The following is an 18,647-nucleotide window of genomic DNA, read 5'->3' as shown; positions in this document are numbered from 1 at the left end:
GTTTCAGCTCCCTCCAAAGATTTTCTATTGAGTTCAGGTCTGGAGACTGGTCAGGCCACTCCAGGACCTTGAAATGCTTCTTACGGAGCCCCTCCTTAGTTGCCCTGGCTGTGTGTTTTGGGTCACTGTCATGCTGGAAGACCCAGCCATGACCCCTCTTCAATGCTCTTACTGAGGGAAGGAGGTTGTTTGCCAAAATCTCGCAATACATGACCCCATCCATCCTCCCTTCAATGCGGTACAGTCGTCCTGTCCCCTTTGCAGAAGAGCACCCCCAGAGTATGATGTTTCCACCCCCATGTTTCACGGTTGGGATGCTTTTCTTGGGGTTGTTCTCATCCTCTAAACATGGTAAGTGGAGTTGATTCCAAAAAGCTCTATTCTGATCTCATCTGACCACATGACCTTCTCTCCCATGCCTCCTCTGGATCATCCAGATGGTCACTGCTGAACTTCAAACAGACCTGGACATGTGCTGGCTTGAGCAGGGGGACCTTGCTGCCCTGCAGGATTTTAAACCATGACAGCATCATGTGTTACTAACGTAATGTTTACTAATGTAATCTTTGTGACTGTGGTCCCAGCTCTCTTCAGGTCATTGACCAGGTCACTGACCAGGTCCTCCTGTGTAGTTCTGAGCTTTCTCAGAATCATCCTTACCCCACAAAGTGAGATCTTGCATGGAATCCCAGACCGAGGGAGAATGACAGTCATCTTGTGTTTCTTCCACTTTCTAATAAATAATCATAACAGTTGTTGTCTTCTACCAAGCTGCTTGCCTGTTGTCCTGTAGTCCATCCCAGCCTTGTGCAGGTCTACAGTTTTGTCCCTGGTATCCTTAGACAGCTCTTTGGTCTTGGCTATGGTGGAGACAGGTTGGAGTGTGATTGATTGAGTGTGTGAGCAGGTGTTTTTTATACAGGTAACAAGTTCAAACAGGTGCAACTAATACAGGTAAAGAGTGCAGAATAAGAGGGCTTCTTAAAGAAAAATTAACAGGTCTGTGAGAGACAGAATTCTTGCTGGTTAGTAGGTGTTCAAATACTTATTTGCAGCAGTAACATACAAATAAATTATTAAAAAAAAAAATCATACATTGTGATTTCCGGATTTTTCTTTTTACTAGATTATGTCTCTCACAGTGGACATGAACCAAAGATGAAAATTTCAGACCCCTCCATGATTTCTAAGTGGGAGAACTTGCAAAACCACAGGGTGTTCAAATACTTATTTTCCTCACTGTATATGTATATATGTATATGATGTCTGATGTTGCCTGCTTGATTCCCGGTCGACAATGCAACTGAGAAATGGCCCACAACTCCGTCATCCTGGACAATGGCATGGACATTCAAAATTATCTGTTCTAGACCAGTGGTGGGCAATCATGTACCATGAAGGGCTAAGCCACTGCAGGTTTTCCTTTCTACCAATCACCTCAGCAGGTGATTTCATTGATGTTCAGGTGTTTATGTTCAGGGGAGAAGCTCATCAACAAACCAACCTGCTGAGGTGATTAGTTGCAAGGAAAGCCTGCACTGTCCTGGCCCTCGGTTGCCCACCCCTGAACTAGACTGTAGTTTTTGTTTCACTCCCTGTGTTGCATGTTTGAAAATGTATTTGTTATACTTTGCTAATTTGATATTTGGCCAAAAACATTGGTCAGCCCAATGAGTCTGGTCTGCTTGAAGTTTCTTCCTCAAAAAACATAGGAGGGACTTTGTACTTAACACTGTCACCTACATTGTTGCACTTGAGGAGGGGAGGGGGGTTGAGTGGTTAGACAAATGTCGTGAAGTGATTTGGGGCAACTTATGTTGTAACTTTGCGCTACATAGCTACACTAAATTGAATACAAAAATCAGCCGTTTGTGTGTCTGTCTGCTTTTGACCTGTTTCTAATGACAGTAACTATGGCAATGCCCCCCCCCCCCCCCCCCCCCCCCCACACACACACACACATACACACGCGCACAATTGTTTTTCCAAACATAGGCCAACTCCCCCCCCCCCCCTACATTCCTGAAACTACAGGCTTATCATCTACACACCTGGAGTGTCAGAGCCAAAGTATTTCCCACCTATCACACAACGTGTGGCTAGCTGGCTATAAAGCGTCCTGAAAATCATTTGGTGTCTTCTTGACATAACTGTGATTGAGCAAGACAATGAAGCCCGACCAAGTTCAGAGCTGCTGAGCTAATATCCTGAATTAGAACAATAAATGATGATGATCATTGCTGCAGCCGTGAAGCAGGATGGATATGCGGCGTGCAACAAAATAGTGTGCAGCAGCAGAATTATGGCAGAGGGGAAGAATGTGCACAGCCACAACCACGGAATAATGTCATTGAAAAGAGAGCAAAAAGGAAATCTATTTCAAATCCAGCTTTATTAATACTATTGTTGCCTGCAGGCACGGGAGGGACAATTTAGTTGGAGCAGTTTTCAGAATGAGGAGCTGGGGGGTAGAAAATTTCAATTTTGAAAGGGTGCAAATTCAAAGAAGGAGGAAGAATACACAGAATAGACGGTGAGAACATGCAAGTTAATTTAAAAGAATTGTGGGAGTGTAAATGTACAAAGAGAGTCAAGAATGAGAGATGAGAGAATACAGAGTGACAAAGAGGAAAAAGATGTAAATAAGAACGAGAAAAGACGCGGCGAAAAGGCAGAAATGGTGAGCTGGAGGGGACGAGTGAAAGATTTAAAGCAGAGCTATAATGAGCCAATTGATGACGAGGCCCGAGGTTAAGCACCTGAAGTCAGCCAGTAATTGGCCGAGGATGACAGAGTGACAGCCTGAGCGATACGGGCTGAAACCCGGAGCCAGGCACAGTCAGACAGAGACGGCAAGAGGCAGTGAACATTTTCATCTTCACATAGGAAAATGTTAGCAAGGCCGGAAAAGTGGAGGGAAGGATGGGAAAGACTTGAGGGCTAAGCGCAAATGCAGCTCAGCCAATTATCTTACTGTAAGTCACACTATAGTATTAGTCGCACCTGTCCAAAAATGGGTCATGAAGAGGGGGAAAAAAACGCTCTATGAGGTGCATTTATTTTTCAAACGTGGAGCTACAGTTTAATGGAACAAGAAGCAAATGTAATTTAATCACCATATTATTTATTTATAAAGCAAACACAGCTTTAGCCGCAATCAGAAGCAAACAAGCTAATTACTACCAGTGTATGTTGAACAAAACTTGAGTAAACAGCTTTTTGTCACCACCGAACTAACAATCATAGGTTAAGTACCGTATTTTTCGGACTATAAGTCGCACTTTTTTACATGTTTTGGCTGGGGGTGCGATCTATACTCCAGAGCGACTTATAAATGAAAAATATACCGGTAGATTCTCAAGTAATTTACCGTAATAAAACAATTTTATGTGACAGAGTCGCTCTATGTTTTAAAATGGCCAAAGGAAATGGAAATGCAATGCATCATGGGCAATGTAGTATGGCAGCCGCCCTATAGGTCACGCTGGTCACGATAACCAATCAGAGAACAGAACATTGGATGCGCATTCCTCACCTCACCCAGACAATGACTGTGAAACAGCATGTGAAGCAGACAAACACGGTGCTTGCTGTTATTCCGGGAGGGCTAACAAAACAGCTTCAACCCTTGGATATCAGTGTGAGCAGAGTGTATAAGTTGATGCTGAGAGCTGTGTGGGAGCACTGGGTGAGCGACGGTGGAGGATTAGAGTCTGCACTTGGAAGGAGCTGGCGTCGACACCACGGGGAGGTCATGAGCTGTGCAGGTAGTTGCTGCACGAACATCGGCAGCTGACACCTGGTGGGTACTATGGTCCACAGATGGTGATATGTTAGAAAAGAACCGTTCAGCGATGGTGCGGTTTATGGTTCGGCTCGCAATGTGGTCTGCAAAATACAAACATATCTGTAGGTAAAAGGTAAAATGCAGCTCACGAGAGGGCCCTCAAGGCTTGTGTGACTGTTCCTGCGACTTCTGACGACCATAGAAAAATAAAAATTTCAACATTACTGATTACTTAACAAGACAACGGAGAAGGCCCGAAAAAATGCAACCAAAAAGAAAATCATACTCTGCAGATTACAAGTTAACGACTAGTGAAATATGCATCCGAAAACGGTAGCCGTCACAATATTATCATCTGAACTTTTCATGTTAACATACCTGTATGTCCATGCGACTTATAGTCCAGTGCGACTTATTTATGGTTTATTTTTCTTTATAATGGATAAAGTGGCTGGTGCGACTTATACTCCGGTGCGAATTATAGTCCGGAAAATACAGTAACCATGCCACGCAAATAATAATTTCTTGAAAACTTGGCACATTATTGATTTGTAATGTATACACCGCATTAGTGAGCAGACGCTAACTAGCTAATTTCCTGTAGGAGCCACAAAAAAATAAACCGCTCCTGCTCCACTGAACAGATGCTCATACAGTAGGTGAAGTAAATGTGCAATATAATTAAACATTTGGAACATTTCTATTTGTAATGCAAATTCAGTGTTAGCAAACATAAGCTAATGGGCTAACTGATGTTAGTGTATCAGACACAAAACAACAGTAAATTGTGTCTGATAGGTGTCTCTGTTTAATTTAATTAAACACTTGAAAACTCTTGTAAGTTATTTATAAATATTAACAGCCTTTTGCCTTATCAGATTGGCCTAGCTGACCTACCTCTCTGTTGTTGTTTCCCCTCACACAGTCCAAACAAATGGAGAGCCAAGTAGTGTGAAAGTTATATTATATTCTCTCCACTTAACGTATGGGTTGTCGCAGAGCCACGTCACTTCTGGCGAAGTGGCCAATCCGAAGGCCAGAATTCATACCACCACGACTGGCCACCCAATGAAAACAAGCTTGGGCTGCATTGATTGTCTGTTGAAATCATCTGGTTTTGTTTTGTCTCTAACTTGCTTCTAACAGCCAGTTGACAGCTCTCACTGCCTGGAACAACAAGATTTATACACCAAACTAACCTGAAATGAACCAGTGTACATTAAATTGACTTTATTGATGAGTCTGACCCCTTTGAACAGTGACCAAATTACATGTATTTGTACAGAGCTCGGCAATGTTTTCATCGGCCAAAAGTGGCCACCAGAGGGCGTTCGGTGTAAAGTCTGTGGCAACCCATTGCCCCCTTTAACATCAGTGACACCATGGAGTCATTTATGGTAGTTGTGGACGAGGCTCTCTGATGGTTAAGTTACCACTGAATATGTCTTGCACTTTGTTTACATCAATTATGAAGAAATACAAACAGTATAGCACTCTATGGTAAATCTGCATGGAGTAGACAGTTCTCAAAAACTGAGTGACTGTGCAAAAAGGAAAAGAGTGAGGAAAGCCACCAAGACACCCAGACAACCCAGAAGAAGTTATAGGCTTATGTGGCTGTGAATGGAGAAATTATGCACAGTGCATGTTTTGCACAATAGCTCCAAGCTGTCACTGATGTTAAAGGGGACAATACACGGGATTAAAAGGCGCCTTTCACACATAACACTAATGAGGCCAAGTGGTGCATGGAGGAGGATTCGAACGGCACTCGTGAAAATCTGAGCCGCACTCCAACCCCTCGTATAGCAGTCGGCACAACTGTTTAGTCATGCACATGCACTCCACATTCAGGTCGCGCTCATGCTGGAAACCAAATCGAATTCCGGTCAACACGAGGTCGTGCTGCTATCTGATCGTGAGCGCAACATTCTTAAGTCATGTCATATAGTAGCTACCTAAACTCTGTAAGGGAGTTAGAGTATCTCGTCAATAGTTTTACATCCTCTTTGAAGACAACTTTGGATGCTGTAGCTCCTCTGAAAAAGAGAGCTTTAAATCAGAAGTGTCTGACTCCGTGGTATAACTCACAAACTCGTAGCTTAAAGCAGATAACCCGTAAGTTGGAGAGGAAATGGCGTCTCACTAATTTAGAAGATCTTCACTTAGCCTGGAAAAAGAGTTTGTTGCTCTATAAAAAAGCCCTCCGTAAAGCTAGGACATCTTTCTACTCATCACTAATTGAAGAAAATAAGAATAACCCCAGGTTTCTTTTCAGCACTGTAGCCAGGCTGACAAAGAGTCAGAGCTCTATTGAGCTGAGTATTCCATTAACTTTAACTAGTAATGACTTCATGACTTTCTTTGCTAACAAAATTTTGACTATTAGAGAAAAATTACTCATAACCATCCCAAAGATGTATCGTTATCTTTGGCTGCTTTCAGTGATGCCGGTATTTGGTTAGACTCTTTCTCTCCGATTGTTCTGTCTGAGTTATTTTCATTAGTTACTTCATCCAAACCATCAACATGTTTATTAGACCCCATTCCTACCAGGCTGCTCAAGGAAGTCCTACCATTATTTAATGCTTCAATCTTAAATATGATCAATCTATCTTTGTTAGTTGGTTATGTACCACAGGCCTTTAAGGTGGCAGTAATTAAACCATTACTTAAAAAGCCATCACTTGACCCAGCTATCTTAGCTAATTATAGGCCAATCTCCAACCTTCCTTTTCTCTCAAAGATTCTTGAGAGGGTAGTTGTAAAACAGCTAACTGATCACCTGCAGAGGAATGGTCTATTTGAAGAGTTTCAGTCAGGTTTTAGAATTCATCATAGTACAGAAACAGCATTAGTGAAGGTTACAAATGATCTTCTTATGGCTTCGGACAGTGGACGTATCTCTGTGCTTGTTCTGTTGGACCTCAGTGCTGCTTTTGATACTGTTGACCATAAAATTTTATTACAGAGATTAGAGCATGTCATAGGTATTAAAGGCACTGCGCTGCGGTGGTTTGAATCATATTTGTCTAATAGATTACAGTTTGTTCATGTAAATGGGGAATCTTCTTCACAGACTAAAGTTAATTATGGAGTTCCACAAGGTTCTGTGCTAGGACCAATTTTATTCACTTTATACATGCTTCCCTTAGGCAGTATTATTAGACGGTATTGCTTAAATTTTCATTGTTACGCAGATGATACCCAGCTTTATCTATCCATGAAGCCAGAGGATACACACCAATTAGCTAAACTGCAGGATTGTCTTACAGACATAAGACATGGATGACCTCTAATTTCCTGCTTTTAAACTCAGATAAAACTGAAGTTATTGTACTTGGCCCCACAAATCTTAGAAGCATGGTGTCTAACCAGATCGTTACTCTGGATGGCATTTCCCTGATCTCTAGTAATACTGTGAGAAATCTTGGAGTCATTTTTGATCAGGATATGTCATTCAAAGCGCATATTAAACAAATATGTAGGACTGCCTTGGTTATGCTGCTTTAGACGTAGATTGTGGGGGGGTTCCCATGATGCACTGTTTCTTTCTCTTTTTGCTCCGTATGCATCACTCTGCATTTAATCATTAGTGATCGATCTCTGCCCCCCTTCACGGCATGTCTTTTCCTGGTTTTTTCCCTCAGCCCCAACCAGTCTCAGCAGAAGACTGCCCCTCCCTGAGCCTGGTTCTGCTGGAGGTTTCTTCCTGTTAAAAGGGAGTTTTTCCTTCCCACTGTGGCCAAGTGCTTGCTCATAGGGTGTCGTTTTGACCGTTGGGGCTTTTCATAATTATTGTATGGCCTTGCCTTACAATATGGAGCGCCTTGGGGCAACTGTTTGTTGTGATTTGGCGCTATATAAGAAAAAAGTTGATTGATTGATTGATTGATATGCACGTCGCGCTTTTCGGATTGTGGTCGAAGGGCTCCACGAAATGATCGGCCATGTCGAACCCTAGACGAATGCTGTGATCAAGCCCGTCTTCACACACAGAATTTCTGTTGTCATTATGATTTAAATAGAGGAAACACAGACAATAAATGGCTTCAACCAATCACTAACCATGAGTGGAAAAATATGTGTTTGTGTTGTCATTCATATTCTGAAAAATGGCCAACAAAAACCCCAAAATTCTGCCAGGGTTTGTCAACTTTTGAGCACAACTGTATGAAAGATTACCCTGATCTGCACCAATTACAGCTCATTATTCTCATTTTGTGAGCCATGATTTATAATCATCAATCGTGTCATAAAATTTTACACATTTAAAACTTTCCCCATTGCTCAAAGTCTTCTACAACTTTTAATCACTAATTACACTGGATTTCAGGCCCAGATTAGACATCTATATTTTATTAATTTAGTTATATATTATGTGGTAAATTCATGTATTTCCATGCTTGCTGTTGTTTTTGTAAACATAGAATAATAAAGTCAACATCATGTGTCAATGGATGATGCTCTATGGTGCAAAATAATAAAATAGTAAGTTCTTTCAGCTTCTCCATTTTTGCAACGGGGTCACCACAGCATATGTGACATGGATCTGCCTATTGATTTGGCACAAGTTTGACCCAGGTGGCCTCACCGAGGTGAATCTCCCCTCTTGCCCAGTGGCTGGTGGGATAGGCTACAGCTGCCCCATGACCATTAACTTTCCTAAGTGGGAAAGTTAAAGTTAGTTTTAACCCTAAGTGGGTTAAAAAAATGAATGAATCAATGAATGAAAGCAACTGGAATGCAAATGTGGTTAGAATAAAATAATAATAACTTTAGAGGATATAATGTGAAAACACAAAAAGATAAAACTAAATAGACTCAGTGGACAGCTTGAGTTCTTTTAGAATAAAACCAATTCAATAATAATGATGTAACTCAGGCAAAAAAGTTTTTTTTTTTTTTTTTTTCCGAGGCAGTTGCACAAACTAATATAATCCATCAACTCAGACACTGAATTTAAATCTCAAAGCACAACATAATCACCAGGAATCCAGATCTGAGTCATTAGTAATGGATGAGGACAGTCTCAGTACCATATGGGTTTTAAATCTTTTTTGGAAATAGACTTTTTATTCATGAGAAAAAACTTTTCTTATTTAAAGGGATTATAATAGAGAGAATGGATGGCATGTTTGTTTCCTTTCTTGCTCGTCCTAGTGAGCACACAGCTCTTTGAAATAGGTAGAAAAACTGAACAAATGATGTCTCACAGGCAGTGAAGATGACACTGTCAAAATGAGCAATACAAACTAGCTCAGGGATGTGATGTCATGAAGAAATTCTTTGCATATTTCAGATGATTTCAATATTTGGAACAGGTGAAGGCAGATCAACATTCAGCAATCAGCATTCGGGTTATAACCCCAACACTTACACCGTAAAAGAGTGGACTTAAACAACTATTCTTCTGAATAGAAATTATATTTTATCCAATGAACTTTTGAAAGCTGTTCAGTAACAAACCTCATACCTGTAACATTCGCAATCACAAACATCCAAGCATGTAAAGCTTTTCTTCATGTGACTTTCTGTAAAATTCCTAAACCTCTCACATAATCCAACAGATTTAACAGCCTTTAATTATCTTTACTGCAGCTTTACAGCTTCTGCAAATGTGATGTAATGATTTGTTGAGTAAACATAGGATAGGCGTACACGAGAGTAAACTGTTGTCACTCAGAATAATTCACCCTAAAGTGTTTGTACTGGGTACCTCAATCCATCATCTACTCTCTCTCTCTCTCTCTCTCTCTCTCTCTCTCTCTCTCTCTCTCTCTCTCTCTCTCTCTCTCTCTATATATATATATATATATATATAGACACACACACACACACACACACAGGGGTGGGCATAGTTCTGCTAATCTGCTAATTAGCAACCATTAGAAAACCATCAGCAGACTAATCAAAAATGTTTGTAAACCTGAAAATTATACATGTTAGTTCCGGCCTGTTGTGTGTTTTGTAGCCGTGAGGCAGCTGTGAGGAGCTGAGCTCAACTCTACCCCAGCAGAAGAGGGCAGGCTGTGAGTCTGCTACAAAGAGAGAGGATGGAGGGAGGGAGAGAGAGAGAAAGAAAGAAAGAAAGAAAGAAAGAAAGAAAGAAAGAGTCAGTAACATTCAAAATAGTGCCCCAGATGTGTGCAGGAGACATCAGAAGCAAAAGCAGTTTTGATTTAGAAACAAAACAAATTCCAGACAGCTAATTGAAATTAAGGTCAACTCTCATTTTTACAAAGTCAAAAATCTCTGGCTGGTTGGTTTATTTATTCTTAAAAACCAACACACAAGGTACTGTAACGTGGGTGTTGGTTTTTACAAATAAATGTGTATTTCTAAATATGTCTTTTTTTATTTGTAAAAAAAAGGCCAGTTGATGTGTTCTTTGGCAAATTGTAACCTCTTCTGCACGTCTTTTATTTAACAGAGGGACTTTGCGGGGGATTCTTGCAAATAAATTAGCTTCACACAGGCGTCTTCTAACTGTCACAGCATCCATCCATCCATCCATCCATTTTCTTCCGCTTTATCCAGAGTCGCGGGGGCAGCAGCTCAAGCAAAGTCGCCCAGACCTCCCGATCCACACACACCTCCCCCAGCAACTCCGGGGGAACCCCAAGGCGTTCCAAAGCCAGCCGAGAGATGTAGTCCCTCCAGGGTGTCCTGGGTCTTCCCCGGGGCCTCCTCCCAATGGGACGTGCCCGGAACGCCTCTCCAGCGAGGCGTCCAGGGGGCATCCAGAAAAGATGCCCGAGCCACCTCAACTGACTCCTTTCGATGTGGAGGGGCAGCGGCTCGACTCCGAGCTACTCCCGAGGGACCGAGCCCCTCACCCTATCTCTAAGGGAGCGCCCAGCCACCCTGCGGAGGAAATTCATCTCGGCCGCTTGTACTCACGATCTCGTTCTTTCGGTCATGAGCCAAATCTCATGACCATAGGTGAGGATCAGAACGTAGATCGATCAGTAAATCGAGAGCTTTGCCCCCCTACTCTGTCACAACACTTACAGGTAACTCCAGACTGTTTTTGATCATCCTGGAGCTGATCAATGGGTGAGCCTTTGCCATTCTGGTTATTCTTCTATCCATTTTGATGGTTGTTTTCCATTTTCTTCGACGTGTCTCTGTTTTTTTTGTCCATTTTAAAGCATTGGAGATCATTGTAGATGAACAACCTATAATTTTTTGCACCTGCGTATAAGTTTTCCCCTCTCCAATCAACTTTTTAATCAAACTATGCTGTTCTTCTGAACAATGTCTTGAACATCCCATTTTCCTCAGCCTTTCAAAGAGAAAAGCATGTTCAACAGGTGCTGGCTTCATCCTTACATAGGGGACACCTGATTCACACCTGTTTATTCCACAAAATTGACAAACTCATTGACTGAATGCCACACTACTATTATTGTGAACACCCCCTTTTCTACTTTTTTTTTTACTAATAGCCCAATTTCATAGCCTTAAGAGTGTGCATATCATGAATGCTTGGTCTTGTTGGATTTGTGAGAATCTACTGAATCTACTGGTACCTTGTTTCCCATGTAACAATAAGAAATATACTCAAAACCTGGATTAATCTTTTTAGTCACATAACACTACTATTATTCTGAACACTACTGTACGTGTGTGAAGCGCCTTGAGCCAACTTTGATGTAATATGGCACTATACAAATGAAATGAAATGAACAACTTACTTTTACAAGTTACTTGTTTCAAAAGAAGTAAGAAGACATTTTCACTCATTTATTCACACCCCTTTCATTTATTCATCATAATTCCTACACCATTCAAAACCCAACCAATTGAACATCATCCCTATATACAACCCCACACAATAACACTTCCACCATTCATCCACTGTCTACACAACTCAATACAATACAGTATGTGGCTGCTTGGTACATGGAGATGGACTGGTTGTCTGTCAGGGTGGTTGTCAACCAGGACACAGAATGGTTCTGTAGTGTGATGGATGTAGCAACACATGGTGCCAGCACATACACCCACACCTGACCTGAGAGTCCACAGTATAGACTACCCAGTTACACACAAAATGGCAAAAAAAAAAATTTCCTGGTAACTCCCACATGTCAGCTGACATGTTGCTGTTTACTCATCTACAGTAACCTTGGCGGGTTGTTTTGACAGAGCTTTAGTGGCTCATAATGCTCATCAATGGCTGAGAAAACAGGCAGACACCTTTTCAAAGTTTAACGCCACAGCGGTTTCTTTCTCTTTAATTAATTTGTTATTTTGTTTCCTCTTCCATCAGCAGATCGAAGAGACAAGAGGCGAGGACCTGTTTAGCTTTGTTCCGATGTGCTTCTTTGGAAATGTCAAAACACAGTCGCAGCATCGAGCGGCCTTCTTACCACGTACGTACCTACTGAGTCTTTGTGCCCGTGGCTGCAAAGTGTGGTGTTCGCACATAAATTTACACCTCTGTATGTGAGGCATGCGTGGAGCTGAAGGCCGTCTCAACCTAAAATCCATTAGTCTTTCGACTTGTGCGAGTGTGTCCTTGTGTGTGCATAAAAGCAATAACCAGGAGTCTTTTTTTTTGTCTTGTCCTCTCCGCTGGCTTAATGGGCAGGTATTGACTGGCATCTCATGACACAACGCCCTTCTATTAGAAAGACAGCAGACTGAGACTTATTAAAGCCGGCTTCTTTTGAAGCAAAGTGGAAGCAGACGTTTGGACAGAGAGCAAGAAAAAATAAAAAGCAAAAACATTATGGAAATACCACAAAAAGTCAAAAAGGGCACAGCTTGGAACAGATAGCTGTTGATGATTGAGGCTTGTAGAATGGTATTTCTACAGTGACAGAATTACTTTTGTGCATATACACTCAACAAAATATAAATGCAACACTTTTGGTTTTGCTCCCATTTTGTATGAGATGAACTCAAAGATCTAAAACTTTTTCCACATACACAATATCATCATTTCCCTCAAATATTGTTCACAAACCAGTCTAAATCTGTAATAGTGAGCACTTCTCCTTTGCTGAGATAATCCATCCCACCTCACAGGTGTGCCATATCAAGATGCTGATTAGACACCATGATTAGTGCACAGGTGTGCCTTAGACTGTCCACAATAAAAGGCCACTCTGAAAGGTGCAGTTTTGTTTTATTGGGGGGGGATACCAGTCAGTATCTGGTGTGACCACCATTTGCCTCATGCAGTGCAACACATCTCCTTCGCATAGAGTTGATCAGGTTGTCAATTGTGGCCTGTGGAATGTTGTGTTGGTCTTCAATGGCTGTGCGAAGTTGCTGGATATTGGCAGGAACTGGTACACGCTGTCGTATACGCCGGTTCAGAGCATCCCAAACATGCTCAATGGGTGACATGTCCGGTGAGTATGCCGGCCATGCAAGAACTGGGACATTTTCAGCTTCCAAGAATTGTGTACAGATCCTTGCAACATGGGGCCGTGCATTATCCTGCTGCAACATGAGGTGATGTTCTTGGATGTTGGCACAACAATGGGCCTCAGGATCTCATCACGGTATCTCTGTGCATTCAAAATGCCATCAATAAAATGCACCTGTGTTCTTCGTCCATAACAGACGCCTGCCCATACCATAACCCCACCGCCACCATGGGCCACTCGATCCACAACATTGACATCAGAAAACCGCTCACCCACACGACGCCACCCACGCTGTCTGCCATCTGCCCTGAACAGTGTGAACCGGGATTCATCCGTGAAGAGAACACCTCTCCAACGTGCCAATCGCCAGCGAATGTGAGCATTTGCCCACTCAAGTCGGTTACGACGACGAACTGGAGTCAGGTCGAGACCCCGATGAGGACGACGAGCATGCAGATGAGCTTCCCTGAGATGGTTTCTGACAGTTTGTGCAGAAATTCTTTGGTTATGCAAACCGATTGTTTCAGCAGCTGTCCGAGTGGCTGGTCTCAGACGATCTTGGAGGTGAACATGCTGGATGAGGAGGTCCTGGGCTGGTGTGGTTACACGTGGTCTGCGGTTGTGAGGCTGGTTGGATGTACTGCCAAATTCTCTGAAACGCCTTTGGAGACAGCTTATGGTAGAGAAATGAACATTCAATACACGAGCAACAGCTCTGGTTGACATTGCTGCTGTCAGCATGCCAATTGCACGCTCCCTCAAATCTTGCGACATCTGTGGCATTGTGCTGTGTGATAAAACTGCACCTTTCAGAGTGGCCTTTTATTGTGGGCAATGGAGGGAAATGGTGATATTGTGTATGTGGAAAAGGTTTTAGATCTTTGAGTTCATCTCATACAAAATGGGAGCAAAACCAAAAGTGTTGCATTTATATTTTGTTGAGTGTATTTAAGGGGAAACTAAAATTGCCAGATTTTGCCGTAATTGTAATTCCGTTGTCACCAAACTGCCCAAAAGTGACTCGAACCAGTGGTCTGGCAGCTAAGGACCAGATTTCAAACCAATGGGGACATGCTGTAAAAAAGCACCAAATTTTTTTCAGAGACTCCTCGGGGTCCTAGCTAACATTTTGAGACCGGAACCAAACGATTCAGTCACTCAGACGCCTCTATGAGCCGTTTTTGTGATAAAGGCTAATTTTGACTCACAAAAATCTTGGAAAAATCTACACTCACTGGAATCCTCATAATAAATAATCTGTTTATGCAAAAACTACAATAGTTTGCTATTTTTTAGCCCTTTTAAAATTTGCAGATCATACAGCCCTTTCCACAGCCCAGAGGTGACCAAAGTGCTTCACAGTCAGATAAAAACAAAGAATAACTTAAGACAAAAAGCAAATTTAAAACAGACACATCAATAAAAATATACATCGAAAATATTTGCAGATAAGAACCAAATAAAAATGTCAGAGTGCTACTGGTTGTGCAAAAGCCATTCAAAAAAGGAAGGTCTTAATTTAGATCTAAAAGGACCCAGGTCAGTGGTGTTGCGGATCTCGGGGGGGGCTTGTTCCACACTCTGGGTGTGGCCACAGAGAAAGCCCGGTCTCCCCAGTGGCAGTATCTGGACCACAAAACCTCTAGTGCACACTGGTTAGAAGATCTCAAAACTCTTCTTTGGTCCCAGTGTGTCAGCAGCTCGGCTAAGTATGATGGAGCCAAACCAATTTGTTTGTCAAAATTAAAACCACTGTCAAACATCACCCCAAGATTTTTGACAGTGGTTTTACCTGACAAAACACCCAGCATCCATTATCTGTGAGTCACCAAACACAATACACTTAGTCTTTTTTCTCATTTAGGTGCAGGAAATTCAAAGACAATCACTGCTTTATTTCTGCGATACAGCTGGCCACCCTGCTCCCAGTAACCACATCAGTTTGTTCTAACGGGAGGTAGATTTGAATGTCATCTGCATAGCAGTGGAACTACATATTGTGGTTTGCCATGATGGATCTGAGCGGCAACATGTACAGGGAGAAGAGAGCAGGGCCAAGGATTGAGCCTTGCAGAACACCACAAGCAAGAGAAGCACTATAAACAGAATTTAATAAATGAATTAAAATATAATTAAAATTACATTCAAATAAAATTAAAATAACATTTTGCCAGAATCCCACTTAAACTTGAGTAAAAGCAAGAGAAGAGGTGAGTCTTTAGGGAAGATTTAAAAACCTTGATCAATCCTGCAGAGCACATGTGCCATGGCAGGTTGTTCCAGAGCCTAGGGGCCACAGCCACAAAGACTCCTTTGCAATTTATGCAAAGTTTTCATTCAGTTAGTCTCAAAAAAGCATTTATTGTTATGTGGGCCGCTGAAGAGGAGGTACTGCTGGCCCACCACCACCAGAGGGCGCCCTGCTTGGAGTGCGGGCTCCAAGCACGAGAGGGCGCCAGACCCAGAAGAAGTGACAGCTGTCACTCATCCTCAGCTCCAGCTGTCACTCATTCCTCATCATCACCATCACCATAAAGGCCGGACTGCAACTCTACCTCCTCGCCGAGAAATCAACTACCGAAGAGGTAACTTTCTCTGCTGACTCATATCGTTGAGTGATAATCTGAACTTCTTTTGCAGCCGTTATCCTGTTGTGTCGTCCTTATCTGTGGGATTGGCGTTTGGTGTGACAGCGACGGCTTCGCCTCACACCCCAAACCAGATAAGTGGTTTAAACAGGAGCTGCACGAGTGTGTGATTGGAGGTGGAGGTGCTCCCTCCTAACTGAGTGCAGACTGTGGATTACTGAGTGTGCGGATTCACACTCATTCATCTTGTCTTTGTTTTCTGCCAGCAGTACCAGGGTCGACAGCCGAAGACAGAGGCCACCTGGGGACTCGGGACTTGGCGGCTCCGGTGTTCTTCAGACCGTTGGTGGTGGAAGCCGTGTGGGACGCGGCTCCTCTCTCGTCGGGGGTCTTCTATCTTCGAGCCTGCCCACACATCACCTGGTGTTAATTGACTTTACAAATTTTGTGTGTTCAGTTGTGTGTTGTCACAACATTAAATTGTTACTTTTTGGCTTATTCATTGTCCGTTCTTTTGCGCCCCCTGTTGTGGGTCCGTGCTACGACACCTTCCCAACATTTATGGCCAAAATCAAATACAGTATGAACAGACACCGACAGCAGCAACACGTACAAACATGACAAGAAGAATGCTGATCTCTTCTTGTGTCTGCTGCACAATGCTAGAGTACGACTGACATATCGGTTGGCGGATAAATATCAGCCGATATGTGCCCTCCATGAATATATCAGTATCTGTGTTAGTTTTGCCACTATGAAAACTTTATTTTATCAAGTAAATAATGGAGAAAAAAACACTTTGGCTGTTGTCCAGCAGAAGGCGCTCTGATATTGTTGACAATGCTGTTAAGCATGGCTGGGACCCACATCACCCTTTGTGACCAGCTGGGATTCATTTTCTACCAGTGTGGGTATTTTACAGTGACGAGACAAGTCATTGCTATGCCGGCAGCTAGGTGGAGCCAAAATAGATGAGAAGTGTATTTTATGCAAACAGTAACTGATCCGACATGGCAACTGACAATCAGAGTGAAGTCAGTGTGTCATCAGCGAGGCATACGCTGGTTATATTTATAGTTATTTATAATAAAGTTCATGTTTAAACAAACATCAAGCCTCAATGATATTGTTTGTCATTAGGGTTTGACAACAAAATGTTAGAAATCATTATATATTTTTTATGTATACAGATATATCAGTATTGGAATTTTATTACTCTCTGTTATCTGTCTTATATTAGCCCTGAGAAATCTATATCAGTCAAGCTCTACATGTCACCACTTATTGGTTTTTATTCAATTGAATTAATTTCTCATTTTTCTCTCATAGATTTTTTTGTATTATAATTTTTCATTATCATAATCTTTCACTTTGTTTCTCATCCTCCTGGGGTGGTGAACAAGCAGTTAAGTCTGCTTGTTTCCAGTGCAGAAGGTTCCTGGTTCAAACTCCATCCCTGCCTGTTGTCCATGTAATGTGGAGTTGTTTCAGAAAGGGCATCTGGTGTAAAACGTGTGCCAAATCAACATACAGATCCACCTCAGATCTGCTGTGGCGACCCTGAAAGAAAGGAGCAGCCAAAGGGACTTTACTTTTTGTTTCACATCCTCTCGTTCTTTTTTTCTTCTCTATTCATATTCCCCTTTCCACTAATTTATAAAACCCCAGTCTCCCTCCCCGCAGCTCTCATCAGTAGTTTAGAAACTGGACAAAGAACACAGAGGTCAGTGAAGTCTGCCGGCTACTCTTAATGAGCTCACAATTCAGCCACACACCCGCAGGCATGTGTGCGTGCACCAAAACCAACGTACACACATTCAACAACACACACGTCACACACTTACATGAGAAGCGCGATCCATATTTCTTTAAAACGTTTATTTGGGGTCTTATCTGGTAACAGAGTTATTCTATAGGCATTTTTTGCACGGGTGGGAGGAGAGGTGCAGACACGAGGGAGTTTGGTTCAAATGAAGCAGCAGAAAGTGTGTTTTGGTGGAAAATTGGTCTTAGATGTGATGCTGAAATTAGACCTTGAGCAATATTACGTTCTCGGTAACCTTGTGATTGAGGGATAAAGTTGTAAAGTAAATACTTGGTGCAGTTGGAGAGCATTCAAAGAACGATATTCAAACATGAACAAGACCAGAGAAGGCTTTTAACAGGAGATGATTCAAGTTTAATATGGTCAAAGCAGGACATTCTGAGTCTGTTCTCTGTTAGAAGTGAATGTGTAATATTCAGATTCATCAGTGCAGTTTGCATTTTCAGATTTGAATCTCACTTTGGCTGCATCCTCTTTTCTGCATCTTCTTTGGTGCCACCATCCACTTGCATGTCCTCCCTCAGCACATCCATAAACCTCCTCTTTGGCCTCCCTCTTCTCCTCTTGCCTGGTGGCTCCATCCTCAGCATCCTTCTCTCTATATACCCCACATCTCTGCTGTGCACGTCATAACCATCTCAGTCTCGCCTCTCTGACATCGTCTCCAAGCTGTCCTACCTGTGCTGTCCCTGACCATATCTCTACCTCTCTATGCAGAGCTCAACTTGCTCTCTACTCTCACAACAGATCACAATGTCATCTGCAAACATCAAAGTCCATGGAGACTCCTGTCTGATCTCATCTGTCAACCCATCCATCACCACTGCGAACAAGAGAGAGCTCAAAGGAGATCCTTGCCATAGACCCACCCACACCTTAAATGCATCCACCATTGCTACAGTACATCACCGCTCTCACACTGTCCTTGAACATATCCAGCACCGTCCTCGCATACTTCTCTGCCACTCCAGACTTCCTCATACAATACCACAACTCTTCTCTTGACACCCTGTCATAAGCTTTCTCTAAATCCACAAATACACAATGCAACTCCTTCTGGC

The 18,647-nt window shown here is 42.4% G+C and overlaps 1 protein-coding gene and 1 long non-coding RNA gene across 2 annotated transcripts in view; both read right to left on the bottom strand.

The window, feature by feature from the left end:
- ptprt (protein tyrosine phosphatase receptor type T) overlaps positions 1 to 18,647 on the bottom strand; it is a 1,196,058-nt gene that overhangs the window by 765,544 nt on the left and 411,867 nt on the right. The window lies entirely within an intron of this gene.
- Positions 1,373 to 18,333, bottom strand: LOC117506452. The gene is made up of 3 exons (XR_004559468.1): positions 18,323 to 18,333; positions 13,308 to 13,314; positions 1,373 to 1,574 (listed from the first exon to the last, which is right to left on the bottom strand). It is a non-coding gene; the product is annotated as an uncharacterized LOC117506452 (long non-coding RNA).

Source organism: Thalassophryne amazonica, chromosome 3, assembly GCF_902500255.1.
Source record: "Thalassophryne amazonica chromosome 3, fThaAma1.1, whole genome shotgun sequence".
NCBI classification, from domain to species: Eukaryota; Metazoa; Chordata; class Actinopteri; order Batrachoidiformes; family Batrachoididae; genus Thalassophryne; species Thalassophryne amazonica.
The sequence above is the reverse complement of the archived record's forward strand: the minus strand, read 5'-3'. Positions and strand labels throughout refer to the sequence as shown.